Here is a 13,673-nt window from a genome sequence, read left to right as displayed (position 1 = left end):
ATTTTCACCAATAACTTATGCAAAAATATTTGTCCACCGATCTGACAATTTATCATGTCTCTGAAACACACATGTAGTAGTTAAAATATCCCAACCTGTTTGTGTTAGCTGCACAAGACAATGAAGCTAGCTCACCATCCGGGGAAATTAGCCTGCTAACACACCAGACACGCTGGTTTATTTATTTTTAAACCAACTGCTAAAGTTGAATGCGGCTATACCTCAGTGGCTTGGTAAACAGACTGGATGAGGGAAGATGTTGTTGAAGTACCTAGGGTTGCCTTTCACCTCAGCGCCAGAGGCGGGTAGGAGACAGAAGTAAAGCTAACAAATCCCATCGTGATCTAAGAGTGCATTTCTGTGTGGAGGATGGAAAGATCTGACATAACCGGGTAGAAAAGTCTCCAGCTGACGGCTATTCACTGAACTTCCTAAATTCGCTCTGGCCCTAATGCGGGTTTTGAACTCGCTAGGTGAAATGTGGAGCAGTGCTGCTAAACAGACCAGTCAGCATCATTCGCTGTATGTTTCTTCCCATCCCAAACTATAATTTTAACCATCGTCTGTGTAAAACCTCTTAGGATCTCATTTGGGAAACTTCCTAAGTCTAATTTCAACTCTCCATTCTTTTCTTTAATTGATAATTGAATAAGCTTTCGCCGTGTAATCAATTAAGGACTTGATCTCAGCCACCGAAAGTAATTGTAAATTGGTTTGTGCCAATGAGAGCTCAAGAGCTGAGGTATTAACAACGATGAGGTTTCAAAGGTCATTTGCAGGTTTTCTTTATAGCTTTCACCGCATCGCTGGCTTTCGCAGTTGATCACGAGAAACGAGAGCAGGACCTTTGCAATGAATGAATCTTCGTGTGACCGAAATAGAAGCGGAGTTCAAAACCTTCACCATCTTTGATCTTGTTTTTCAGACTTTTGCACGAAGCCTCCCCTACTGCCGACCTTTGACTGGCCGAAAAGGCATCCGAAAAAATCTGCACCGCCTGCCGTCTCCGCTGCTTTGTAACCTGTGAACGGTGAATTGAGGTATTGGAGGGGAAAAAAGGTTCATCTGTCTCGCCTCACCTGCTTTTTTTGCTTTTCCGCTCCGTTCTCTAAAAACATGTCTTTTTCACTCAGTTGACTTCCATTCAAAGACAGCCAGCGATGGTGAATGCTTGACTAGGTTGCTTTGGACTAGCAGCCCCCTGGGTTCTGGGCAGGGGCCTGAATGATGCGTGAAGCTGCTTTGGAATTGAGAGCCAGTGCAGGCAGGGGGCTAATAGCGGTGCGCGGGATTGTCTTCACGGCCCTGGTGGGTTGAGTGTTGAGGGCCAAAACCATCTGCTTTTGTAATGGTGAGCATCAAAGCCAGGAGGAGCACGGCAGGAGATCTCCTTTCACCAGGGACACATTGCATATGGGCCTCATATTTCTCCAAGACGGGTTCCTGCAGACCGCTGGGACCCATCATAGTCGCCTCTATTCTCTTTATCCCTGCATGGCTACTGAGTGCCAAATAGGTGTGGAGAGACAGGAATTCCCTATTATTTACCCTGGGAATTTAGATAATAGATGAGTTTGTTTGACCCAGCAGACCCCAAACTGTAAACACTCCCCTTTCCCTAATTTTAGTCGTTTTATCTAACCAGAAACCGTAGTCTTTGCTTTATTTTTGTTGGTGGGAGGAAAAAATGGGTCACTAGATGGCTCAAGCAACATGCTCAGAAGATGATTAATTATTAAAGTGACTAATACTACATTTGCCTCTGAGCGCTTGTGACTTTAATCCATGGCAGGGGCACAGCTACTTGTATTCAGTTTTCCACTTGTGTATACACGCACACACACATCTTGTTCTTCTATGCCACTAGCTAAATTCAATTTCAGTTTCAATTTGCTTTATTTTCATGACCAAGATACATATTTGAACTGCCAAAGTTTTATCACTCTGCTGTGTCAGTTCCTCTCATTCTTACGGTCGGCCCTCCTCCATCCGGAAGTAGTAAAAAAAGAAAAGTAATATGCCACTCGATCTGCACAGTATCACATGAACTCAAACACACCTATGATTTTTATGGCAGTAAAAGCGGAAACCGAGGATAGCCCGGATATGACACCATTGGCAAGCGACCCTATGAATGGGGGCGGGCACTATTAAAAAAACATTTAGGATAATGTACGTACACATGTAAACAAAATCTATAACATAAATACCTGGTTGTATTCTGGTATGGTCATGACGTTCTTTAAACGTCTTATTCCAATGTTATTAAAGGGCACCTATTTCATTGCTAAAAACAATGTTATTTTGTGTATTTAGTATAAAACAATGTGTTCGCGTGGTTTATGGTTCCAGATTTCGCTCTCTTCCTGAAACGCACTGATTTGAAAAGCTCTGTGTACATAATCTGTACGCTATGATTGGCCTGAATACCTCTGACGTCAGCCGGAAATGTAACACTCCTTACCATGTTTGAAAGGTTCACTCACAAAGCAATGCTAACAGGAGGAGTTAACTTACAAGTTGAGTCCGAAGCCAGAGGAATTATGATTATGTCTGTCTTGTCTACATCACTAATACCAGTAAATAAACTGTTCCAGTAAGTAAATCCATGTGCATATCGTTAACATGTACTAATACACACTTACACACCAAAGGAAATATAAAATCATAAATTGGACCATAGGTGCCCTTTAAAACGTTTAACTAAATGTGCATTTTTGTCTGGTTTTGTTTTTGTATTAAACAGACATATATTTATGTTTTTTTGACTACCTAAAGAAAACGTACCAATTGGTTGTTTTTACAACGTTTTCAAGATGTCCGTTTTCGGTTGCGTTGTTTTTAAACACTAGAACCGCCAGGGGTCATTGTATACCTTAAACCGCCAGTGGGTAAAATGTACCCACACACAAAACAATTTTGTCACTGAATTATATACTATTGTTTTCACAAAGTGGTGTGTAAAGTCATGAAATTATTATTTTTAGTCATCAACTATGTTTTTGTCCTGTTGTTTTATGTTGAAGGCTATTTTTAAGCAGGCTATACAAATCGCTTTTCTTAACGTTGAATAGGCTAAATTGCAACCACAATGAGTATTAGAAATAAAAAAAACATATTTGGGTGGTGTAGTAAATGTCAGTAATCGCATATTAAAATATCCTTTGTTATTTAAATACTAAAATACCCTAAATAGACAATAAGGAGCAATAATAATTCACTGCTCTCATGGGCATAAAAAAAATTTAAACGCATGGGCATAAATTTGACCCGGCTGGTGCTTATGTATAAATGCCCTGCTTTGTATCCGGTTTTGATTAGGAGACTTGGATACTTTATTGAAAATCTGTAATGTACATTTGAATAATATCTATTGATGAATTTTACCCAGTGGCAGTGGGTGTGGTTTTTAAAACATTTTTAAACTGTTGTGATGCAACATTACCTAATTACAACCAAAATACAATGTTGTGGAAAAAAATGGTTTGTGTTTGCTGGGTGAAAATCGTACACAGGGCTGGGCGATAAACCGGTAGATGTGTTAAACGGGAGATGTTGGACTATATGTTGCTATGCACGTGGTCACAAAAACTTAACGTTTGTAGACGTATTTAAACACAGAAGTTTTAAACTAGTGATTTTAAGCCATTAAAACACAAACAACAGTGCTGTATGCGCATGCTGTTTTTGTGTGAGAGGAGCACGCAAGTCGCGCATCCGCTAGTCATTAAGCTCGTGAGCATTTTTGTCGCTTTATTTGCCTTAGGGCCTGTTTACACGAGAATGCTCGAGGGTGAAAACGTAAAAATATTTTATCGGATGTGCCTTTCGTTTACACGGCGACGGCGTTTTGGGGGCTTAAAAACGCAAAAAAGTGAAACCACCCTCCAGAGTGGAAATCTTAAAAACAATCTACCGTCGTGTTCTCGTCTAAAGAGTAAAAACGCAAAAGTCTGCTCACGGTGGCTCTCGTCGCGTACGCATTTACGTCACAGGCATGTGCCAGTTCAGGAAAATAACAACAAACATGTCGGATTATTTCCATACGTCGGACCTTCAAGTTGCCATAGCAGCTCTGATAAAAAAACAAGTCTTGCCAGCTGTTGTACGAAATATTCACAGCTAGTATTACTGATCAGAGAAGGCGCCAATTCGTCGGAGGCAAACCAGACGGCTTTGGATGAGACCTGGGAGAACCAGGAAGAAGGTTGTACGCAGGCACACGGACTTGGTGTTGTTGTGTGTCAGTGCTTCACATTGCCGCCTGGAGTGCATACTACATCGAATATCACACACTTTTGCGTCACCATGTGCACGCAGATTTCCCCCTCAAAACGATCGTATAAACGCGGAATAAAAAGTGATAACGCAACGCCACTTTTGAGGTTTCTTTTCAGATCGTTTCCATGTAAACGTAGCCTTAAATACATATATGCGTCAAAATGCTAGTCTTTGCAAGTATCCTCATAAACACGAACATTTAGATCTTAAAGGCGGAGTCCATGATGTTTGAAAGCCAATGTTGATATTTGAAATCACCTAAACAAACACGCCCCTGCCCCAATAGAATCTGGACCTTCTGTTGATAGACCCGCCCCACACATACGCAACCCGGCATTTGATTTGATTTGATTGGCTATAAGTGTGTTTTGGTAGTCGGGCCGTCTCCTTCTCCAACGCGTTTTTCAAACATCGTGGACTCCGCCTTTAAGAGAAAGTAAACAGCTAAAAGAGAAAATGCATGTGTACGTATATTGGATCTAGACTTTGGTCTTAAAGGGACAGTTACCTAATTTTGCTCCTGTCTGTCACTTATGTTTTTGTGAAAATCTCTTTAAATTACTAAATTACTTTAGTCAAGATATATAATATAATGTACATTATTATTTATTATCATTCTTTCATCACTGACTGTTTATTTTCAGCGAGCTTGAATTTTGTTTGTTTTAATCTCTTTCTTTTATGAATGTATACGTTTTTTGTAAAAATTATGAATATTCTGGCATCACATATTTTAATAACATAAAAACCTTATTAAAAGATAAAAACTCTACCGTGATACATATCGTTATCATGATATAAAATGAATCCTATAGTGAAATACAATTTTGGTCATATCACCCACCCCTAATCGTACATATTGTGCATTTTACAAGTGTGCATCGACTGCTAACATTTTAGTATCAAGTATCAGCTCTGTTTTCTTTCTCTTCCTTCAATTGCTCTTATTTTCGTTTCTCTTCTCTTTTAGTGCCATTAACTTTGGGAGGGTGAGGATAAGGTTAAAGCTATCCGAAGAGAATCATTAGTTAAATATTATCCAGTCTGTTCCATTAAAGCTATAGGGGGAGGCTCACGCTCGAAACAATGGAGCATGTGGGACCCCTGTCCGCCTCGAACATACACAGGCTAGTCTCTCAGGTCTTCATAGCTCGTACAGCCGTGCCACAGATGGCTAACCACTAATGACACTTAATGACACCTGTAGGGATGGAGAGAGACAGGTAAATGCTCTTTAACAAAGAGATCCAAGCTGAAAGGTGCAGTCAGGAAAGCTCATTTCGTGAGACTCGCAAAGTCAGCCGGAGTGCTCGTGGACATCACTTTAAAGAGATGATGATATTTATTTGAACAACATGTCAGGTGGAAATTACCTGTACTCATTATCTAATCAAAAACAGCACAGCATATTTAAATTTACTCGCATGATGTGTAATACTCAAGGAAAAACAAAGAATTGCTATTTTGAGGAAACAATGATCAGTCAGATGCTATGGTTGGATGAAACCCAGGTGAGATTTGTATTCCAAAACAATTAAAACCGCACCGTAGGGAGAGGTAACATTGAAGAGCACTGTTAAGGCTAATTGTGGACAATTAAAATAATTACGCTACCCTACCATATCTTTTATTCATCGGTGGCTGAGGAGTGGTTTACAATGACTTCCCAATTTAACCCTTGAGACCTCAAGGTGCACATATGGTGTAGTAGTTAACGTCTTTTGTTAATTCTGCTTGACAACGAAACCGTTGTAATCGCATAATGATCTCCATGGTTACATCTGGTGATGTGATAGCTGTCGAGAGCTACGCCGTCTTAAATAAATATGAATTAGAAATAAGAAACGATTGATTGTGTGGAGAGATGATTTGAGTAACGGTGTGGGGGTCAAAGACCAGCAGCTGACGGTAAATTGCTGCGCTGTTGCTGATCATGATAAATTCATGTTTTCAGACTAAAGTTGAGGTTTTAAGATCGCGTACGCACACACTCGGAGCACAAAATAGCTGGGCTCATGCTTCTAGCCCATTCACACTAATCGAACTGCAATCCTTCAACCATCTGGCAGACATGCACCCTCACACTCCATCCTTCATACACACACACACTGACACCCCAATCAATTAGTCTTAGGGTTGTGGAGGAATGTCGAGCAGGCAACTCTGAGCTCCCAGCATACCATCTATCTCACCAAAGCACACTGCTGTGTACACACATACACACATACAATGGTTGGATGGCTTTCAGTATTAGGCATGAGAAATAATCACAGGCATTTAAATGAAAGCGTGTGAAATGGGATAGTGTTTGAGAGAGAGATTGTACAAACATAAGCTATAGACACCACAATCTGACTGAAAATCATTATATGAGGTTTGTGGTTGTGTTCTACCTGTATTAGATTTACATAAGTTTTCCATTCATTGTGGGATCAAAAGTTCAAAATGTACCCAGTGAAATGGCAATGCCTGACCAAATCTAATCTTAAGGTTTAATTGCTTGTATTCCTATTGCACATACTTAAAAACCCATTGAAATGCACAGCTTTGTATAATTTTAACTTAAACAGGAAGTAGGGCGGGACATTAAGTGGCTTACACTGCATGAAAAGAGCTGTATACGGACAAATACGGGATGGGAAATCCCTGCTAAACTTTAGGTTTGCCAGATTTTTGAGGCAGAGTGCCTGGAAAGGTAATACACCAAAGTAAACTTGTGAAACATCCAGAAACTTTACGTTTGTGGATGTATATAGGAACTGGTGGAAGTTTCCAGGAATCCTTACAGCTGGTTGTGAGGAGCGGTGGGTGTGAGGTGTGAAGGGCTTTTTATATGTTAATGACCCACAGGTAGAGGTGTCTTCTTTGTTCTCAGAGCTGAGTGTGGTGGGGTGGGGGGTTAACCATGTCTCTTTAAGACAGCACATACAGTATTGTGGTACATAAAAACTGTTTTCTAAATACGTTTATTATTAATATAATTTAATTAGTCTATTTAAGAAACTTAGCATCATTCAAAATAACTAAAATTCAATGGACACAATTACAATTTTAATGTGTGAAAGTTATGTCTCTGACTCAAGAGAAATGCAACAAATGTTATTTCAGAATATTTATTTCCAACACTTTGAAAACATGTCTCCAACTGCCCTAGGTCAGAATATTGTGCACGTTTCTCTCAATGCTGCATACATCGTTTAAAAGAAGCCGTTCAAACGACATCATGTAACACATTTTTGCTAGCTAGAATGTTGATAAATTAGTCAGTGAAATGTAAAGCTGCTTGATTTTGCTGATGTCTCATGATTTGAAGTTCACTGTTTCTATTGTTATTATAATTCTACCCTAACATTTCATTAAATCTTTTAAAATAGAAACAAAAATATTAATAGACAGGTCCATAATCTAAAAGACAGTCTTTCACATGAATGCAAAACATGTTGGGTGATACTGACTGACAAACTCGGGTAAACATATCTGCAGATACCTGTCAGCTACTGTACTTCTAATCCAGAGGTGCCCAAAGTTGGCCCACAATAGATCTTTAATTTGGCCCATCATGCCACATGAGATAAGGAAAAAGAACAAAAGTCATTGACGCAGATGTTCATATTTTTAATTAAACATTTTCTAAAATGTATCATTTTTTGTTGTATTTTTACATTACAAAAATGTAAATTAATATTAAATGCAAGGGATTAAAGTGAATTTTTTTATGTTTCATGCATACTTGAAGGTGTATAAAATGCATCACAAAACTTAATGAACTCGGGTACTACAGGCTAAAAATGAAGAGGTTTTGGCAGTGGCACACAGAGAAAAGGATATTTTAAATTGGTTGGCAAAATGATTTTTTCTACAAAAAGCCTTGGAAAATAAAACTGCATTAGTTATGCATAAACAGAGTAATGTTTGCTTATTTATTTTTAAAATATTAGAAAATTATAAATTAGGGTTTATCAGAGCAACTTTAATTTTATTATAACACAACAACATTTACTTTTGGGCCACGGCCCTCAGTCAGGTTTGGCCCTTGTAAGGAAAATGTTCGGGCACCAATCAATGTGTAGTTTATCTGAGGAGGTAACTGTTTAGCATATGATAATGCATGCTTGTACAAAGTCAGTCCACATATTATAATGTTTGTCTTCAATCAATCAATTTGAATAAATGAGATGGGGACTTTATAATATAATAAGGGTCCATATATCACAGTGATAAAAGACATACATGTATTTTTACTTTAACATGAACTAATGCTGAGTTAAGGCATATACTATCATAAACTAAGAGTCATCATTAAGATGACATGTTTTTCATTGTTAGTTAATGCATTCATTTACAATGAATTAATTTGAGTTCATGTTGTAATTAAGTAAGTTCAGTAAGTTACATGTCTTAACTCAGCATTAGTTTTGTATTTACTTATATTTAAGTAAGAATTCATTTAGGTATATGTTCAATGTTTCCAATGATGAGCAGTTAATCCACTAAACCCAAAGATAATTCCTGAGGCATGTTTAAAGAGTTTTGTATTTCATCAAAGATTTTATATTTAAGAAAATCTGAGCATCATTCAAAATAACTGTTAACATGTTTGTCAACTAAACATGTTTTGTCAACGTTATAAACTTTATAGAAATATTTTTTATTAATGACCAAGTATAAAGAACCATGCATAGTGTGAAAACGCGGATTATATAAAAGTATATAATAAAGTGCGAGCAGAGGATCAATCAAACTTGGGCTGGAATGATTGTAGTGCATCCAATGCACCTTGGAATTCGTAGTTTACATCTACAGCAGCATATGGTACAGCAGTGACAACGCCAAAGAAAAGGACTACATTTCCCAGAATGCACCTGCACCCACTCATCTGCCCCCACTCTTCAGGTGCGACTGCTTGACCTATGGGCTTGACGGGAGAATTCAAAATCGCGAACCGTTACAGCCTGGACTTCTCAGTGTCTTTCTTTGTTTGTTTGCTCATCAACAGTAAGGTAAGTTTGATTTAATTAGTTTGTCTGCATCGCGCTGATCGGTTGCCTATTTGTTCATATTATGTTATTTACTATGATTCGTTTTTGTCTTTATACTAGAACTGTTTGAATTTAAAGCACAAACAGTAAAACATTAAGGGTATACATGGTACACAGCGGTAAACATGAGGTTAAAAATACGCGAAGTAACATTCAAACCGGGCTGTTAAAAGAAGCAATTCGATGTTTAAGTTTTTAAAACAAAACTTTAAAGAAGCCAAGATGAGAAGTTCTTTGCTTAAAACAAACAAAGCAACAGTAACTTGTGTGTTGGAAATGTTAGCAGCTAGCAAGTGTCTCTCTGCTATTTTAAATGATAAACAGACGATCTTTTGTTGTTTAAAAGCTCATTGCTTTAGTTCTGGTAGATGCGGCTTATTTTTCAAGACGGTTTTAATAGCTTTATATTGATTTGTAACAAAGCCAGCTTCACTTTGAGAGAACCTAGATGCTAATTGTAAAGAAGCTTGGAGTCATAATATATTTTAACGTAATATGTTTGCTGTTCTTCATCTCTTTAAATATGAAGTCTATCCATGTTTGTGTTTACAGAGGTCATGTACACTGTGGTCAACTTGTGGACGCTGAAGAGGTTTCTGGGTAAAGATGATGTAAGTATATTCATTCAATTTTAAAAACCAAACGGGTTAAATAGTAAACAGATGTGTTATGATGTATGTGATTTTGATTTTTAATTCTGTGTTTGACAGAGAAATAATGAAGTAACAGTGGAAGCTAAAACATCAGACTGATCCAGACACTGAAGAAATTGATGTCACTGCAATCTGGCCAAAATGATGTAAGTTTAATAATGAAATTATTAAATCAAAGAGGTTAAATAGTAAATAGATGTGTTATGATGTATGTGATTTTGATTTTTAATTCTGTGTTTGACAGAGAAATAATGAAGTAACAGTGGAAGCTAAAACATCAAACTGATCCAGACACTGAAGAAATTGATGTCACTGCAATCTGGCCAAAATGATGTAAGTTTAATAATGAAATTATTAAATCAAAGAGGTTAAATAGTAAATAGATGTGTTATGATGTATGTGATTCTATTTTTATTCTGTGTTTGATAGACAACTATATTGAAGTAGCCTACTGTAATGAAGCTGCAGAACGTCACAGAGACTCTGAGGACATCAACACAGAATATCAAGTATGAAGATGGACATTATGAAGTTCTTTGATCATATATTGTTGTATCTTTGTATAGTTTAATGTAAACTTTCTAAAATGTACAACTTTATCATTTTGATTTGTCATGTGTGTGTATATCTGTATATGTATATGTGTAATAGTATTATGCCAAATACTTATATGTACTTTTATATTTCCAAAGGGCTCCCAAGAGATGTCTGTCCAGATGAGGGTGCATCAACGTTACCTTTGCTGACAAGTATATGCTTTACAATGTAAAACCTAACAGTTAACTTAACTCAAACCATTTAGGGAAATTGGTTGCCTTGGATCATTAGGTTTTGAAGGAACATACATTTGAGTACTGTGAACTTAAGTCTTGTGCAATTATGCACTTATATTTAGGTAGTGTGAACTTAAATATAAGTGCTTAACTGCATGTGACTCAATTTGTTTAAGTTCACAGTACTCAAATCTATGTGTTTTAAAACTTAAATGGTTTAATGCAACCGGTTTTCTTAAATGTGAGAAATTACAGTGTTACAGTGAGAAATGTTTGAATTATTCCAAGACAGAGCTCTGTGATTGATTCTACACTGCAAAAATCACTTTCTAACACTTTTTTGGTTTTAAAAGCAACCAATCAGTGTTGAGATTAAACACCAATGGGGACACTAGAATTGTGCAAAGGTGTGAAATTCCAGTACCTCTGTAGGTGTGAAAGTGGCCCCTGCCAAAATCTTCAATGGGATTACTTCCCATGGCAACAAATGGCTGCATATTCCACGGTGATATCCCCTCAGCAAGATACATCCGAATTGGTATCATTACGGGAGTTTCCTAACTTGGTGGAATTAGTAGTTTACCCTCAGTGGAACTAGTAGATACTTCCGAAAATCAGTAGTGTTTACAGGAGTTTCCTAGTACGGATACACCTCTTTTCATGCAGTGTTAATTTTTGATTAATCGTTTTTTACGTGATTGATTCAAATCGATTCTCAAAGGCCACGAATCGATTTTTTTCCCAGATTTATTTTCGCAAACATTGAACGTAAAATTAACGTTAATCTAATTACTAGTCTTCTCCACTAGATGTCACCCTCTTTTTTGCCTTGCATGATGTTACCAAGGAGCGAGAAGCGAGCCTGTCATTCATTCACCCTCAATTTCCACCGACTGCGGAGCGGCTGCAGATCGGCTGCGCTGCGTTACGGCTCTGCACTTCGCCGTCCGCCAATACCCACCGGATCCGTATTTGTTGCAGAGCGGCTACGTGCTGAAGTGACGAGGACCCGTGAGTTCTCGCAAATTCACATGAAGATCGCGTGATAACTAGTTCCTTCTCCGCCCATTATGACGTTGAATTATGACGTTATTACAAACCAGCCCAGATCACAACACGAGATCTCGCTAATTCAGGTATGATCACGCGATAAAGTCATGGCTCCGCCCTGCGGAGCTGTCCGGCATCCGTCAAAAATAGAAGCTCTGCGTATTTGTGCCGGAGGGCTGCGGATGGCCGGAGCTATGACGGATTCGGAATGCAGTCAGTGGAAATACACACATTGACTTGAATGGAAACCGATTGACTCCGCCGCCGTTCCGCAGCGGATCCGCAGCCGTTCCGCAGCGGATCCGCAGCCTTTCCGCAGTCGGTGGAAATTGAGGGTCATTCAGTCAGTCTATATTCGAATATATTCTAATATAATATAATACATGTAAGGAATAATTGATGACAGGCCGTTGAATTATTAGAAAAATAATGCACATCCGAAGTGGTGATGCGCCACGACGCGAAGCGGAGTAGACCTTACACCTCGGGTGTGCATTATTTTTCAATAATTTAACGGCCCGGAGTCAATTATTCCGCTTATACTATGGTTACCACACCTCAAGACATCAATCACATGATATATTTAAAGGGATTTGTTCGGTTTTTGTACTTAAATCGCTATTGATATGAGTAGGACTATTTCTTGCGCGTCTCATTCAATGGCTCTTTTGCTAGCTCCAAAACGTCATTTTAAAGCTGACAATGGAGGCTTGAGCCGTTGATAACATTTTAATGCAGTTATTAACAAAGTTATTAGAAAGAGAGCCACAGAGAGAGAAAGACAGAGAGAGAGAGGGCGAACAAGAGAGATTGGGTGAACGAGGCCAAGTTACCTATGTGTGTCTCTTAAAAGCGGTGTTATTGCCTCGGAAAATCGTATGTCATTTTGTTTTTGTTAGTCCGTTATTACAGTTAACTGTGCGAAGTGATATGGAACTGTAATGCGGTCAAGAGAGCTGACTGGAACTATGTTCACCATGCGTTTCCCAGAAAATAATTGCACACCTCAGAACGTTCATCAGCCAATCAGATTCAAGCATTCAACGGACCTGTAGTATAAATAATATTCTAATATAATATAATACAATATTCTATATAATCTATATTCATTGAGTTGAATCGGGAATCGAGTATTTGAATTGAGAATTGGGATCAAAATCGAATCAGAATCAAAAATCTAATCAGAACCAAAAATCTAATTTGATAGCCTGTGAATCAAAATCGAATTGATCTGGAACATCTGAATCGATACCCAGCCCTATTGAACATCCTGTTCTGATGACACAAGAGTTGCAACTATGGCAGATGAGAAGGCCATTCTTTGTGTTGTTTTTGAAGAATTATCCGAGCCTGGTGAAATCGGTATAACTGTTTAATACTGTGAAAAATACGCTCAATGTTACAGTCACTGCCCTTGCTGTCCAGAATAAAAGAGAACATCCCAAACAGACACATTTGTCTGTTTAATACGCTTTATTCAGCGCCCCATGTTGATTCCAAACCGTGGCTGTGAGGGATGGACATCGGCGAGCTTTAAATCCATTGTTTCGTATCAGGATGCTGGTCATTAAGCCATCAAAACACAGAAAATATCATTTTACAAATTTCCACAGGACCAAGAACCTCAGAAAGTGTTGATTATTAAAATAAGAAGGGACATATAACCTAATTTGAGATGAGAATAGCGCATTGTGTACATAATATCTGTTTTGGATTTAGCCTGTTGGCTAATCGCTAATTTCTCGCAACATGATCTCACGGCAAGTCGTGTTATAGTCACAAAACATTTTATTAATTTATTTGTGTCCATGGCACGAAATTCTTGTCACTCAGCACAAATTTCTATAAACAGTTTTTCGTGTCCGTGGCATGATTTT

General features: G+C 38.2%; 1 long non-coding RNA gene across 2 annotated transcripts; it reads left to right on the top strand.

The window, feature by feature from the left end:
• Positions 1–8,474: 8,474 nt before the first annotated feature.
• Positions 8,475–11,072, top strand: LOC141361583 (uncharacterized). 2 transcript variants are annotated; one of them, XR_012367725.1, is made up of 6 exons: positions 8,476–9,281; positions 9,873–9,931; positions 10,031–10,119; positions 10,218–10,306; positions 10,403–10,482; positions 10,666–11,072. It is a non-coding gene; the product is annotated as an uncharacterized lncRNA (long non-coding RNA). The 2 variants fall into 2 exon arrangements; XR_012367726.1 differs by lacking the exon at positions 10,218–10,306 and having other exon boundaries at positions 8,475–9,281.
• Positions 11,073–13,673: the final 2,601 nt, after the last annotated feature.

Source organism: Misgurnus anguillicaudatus, chromosome 24 (genome assembly GCF_027580225.2).
Source record: "Misgurnus anguillicaudatus chromosome 24, ASM2758022v2, whole genome shotgun sequence".
Lineage (NCBI taxonomy): Eukaryota > Metazoa > Chordata > Actinopteri > Cypriniformes > Cobitidae > Misgurnus > Misgurnus anguillicaudatus.
The sequence above is the reverse complement of the archived record's forward strand: the minus strand, read 5'-3'. Positions and strand labels throughout refer to the sequence as shown.